General features: G+C 42.9%; 1 protein-coding gene across 1 annotated transcript in view; it reads left to right on the plus strand.

Annotated features, from left to right (window-relative positions):
• CNMD (chondromodulin) overlaps positions 1 to 1,350 on the plus strand; it is an 11,161-nt gene that overhangs the window by 8,307 nt on the left and 1,504 nt on the right. The gene's annotated exons all lie outside the window — the stretch shown is intronic.

Here is a 1,350-nt window from a genome sequence, read left to right on the forward strand (position 1 = left end):
CTTTAATAGGGCATTGTCACAAGATCAACATCTCCTGCTTTAGAAAATAAGATTCAACTTTGTCTCGACATTTAAGTAGCAGCAGGAAATCATTGCACCATGACAGTGTTCTACTCAGATGACACCTCTTAATTAGACTTAAAACAAATCACCTAGAACTCAATTGATTCCATTTCTTATGAATTCAGTTAATTACCGGACCCAAAGCGAGCACCAGAATTAAATCCCCAGTAGGGCCAGCTAGAAGTGATTATAACCCAGTTAGAAGGTGCAAGGGGTCTTTGAGGCAAACCAAGGAGCTTTCTGAAGAGCAACAGCAGTACAATTGGTGTAGGCTTCCCTGGGGACTCCTTACTGCCAATCAGCTCATTTTGTACAGAAGGTACTGAAAGATGCTCTCAATTTTCTGTAAGCACTGGGAAAGCAGGTCTTTGATTTATGAGACATGTTTAGCCCTGGCCTTAAGCAGACCATTTCTGCTATTCCCTCCTTCCTTTGAGGAGCAATTTGGTATAACACAGAGCAGTAGATCAGGTCTCAGGAGACCTGGGTTCTGCTTGCAGCTCTGCCACCGACCTGTGTAAGACCTGGGACAAGATTAGTTTGTCTTTTAGTACCTTGGCTTGTCAATCTCTAAACGGAGGACATGTTGGCTCCTCCCTTTGGTAAGGGGCTTTGAGACCAATGGGTGAAAATGCAAGCAAGAGTTAGACATAATTCTTAGATTTGATCTTGTTCTTTATCACCAAAGAGGCACCAGAGGGAAATAATGGACTGAATGCAAAGAGCTAAGCCTTCTACTTTCTCCCAGGAGGAATAGGAAGGCTCTGAAAGGCTAGGATAGCCATGGAGTCTGTTGCTATTCTCTGCCTCTCTCAATGCTGTAAATTCTTGCTTCCTGGTAAGACAGTGCAGTAGAGCCAGTTCTCCAGAATTCACCACACAATGGAGAAACAAGAGTGGTTGAAAAACAAGGTAAATGGATTCCGAGTATCAAAAAAATCCTACAAAGCACAGGTTGTGAAATGGTCTCCTCAGGGAAGGTGATGTAATTGCAGCCACTTAAGACTCAGTTAAGACAAGACTCAACAAAGCATTTCAAAGTGTTATGGGGGGGAAATAGTCCTGCACCCTGAGCTGGATGGCGTTGAATAACCTCCTGTCTGCCATCACTAATGATGACCTTGGAGTTTACTGCTTTTAAGCTTTTCACAACCTTAACGCTCTCAAAAAAATTGGGAAAGTAAAATAATGAAATGAAAGCAGAGGGCTGACTTTACTGTCATAACCCAATGATTTTTAGTGCCTCGGCACATTGGAATTTTCCCGCCACATGGAGCTTTCTTTGCA

Source organism: Alligator sinensis, unplaced genomic scaffold, assembly GCF_000455745.1.
Source record: "Alligator sinensis unplaced genomic scaffold, ASM45574v1 scaffold59_1, whole genome shotgun sequence".
In the NCBI taxonomy this organism is placed as follows: domain Eukaryota; kingdom Metazoa; phylum Chordata; order Crocodylia; family Alligatoridae; genus Alligator; species Alligator sinensis.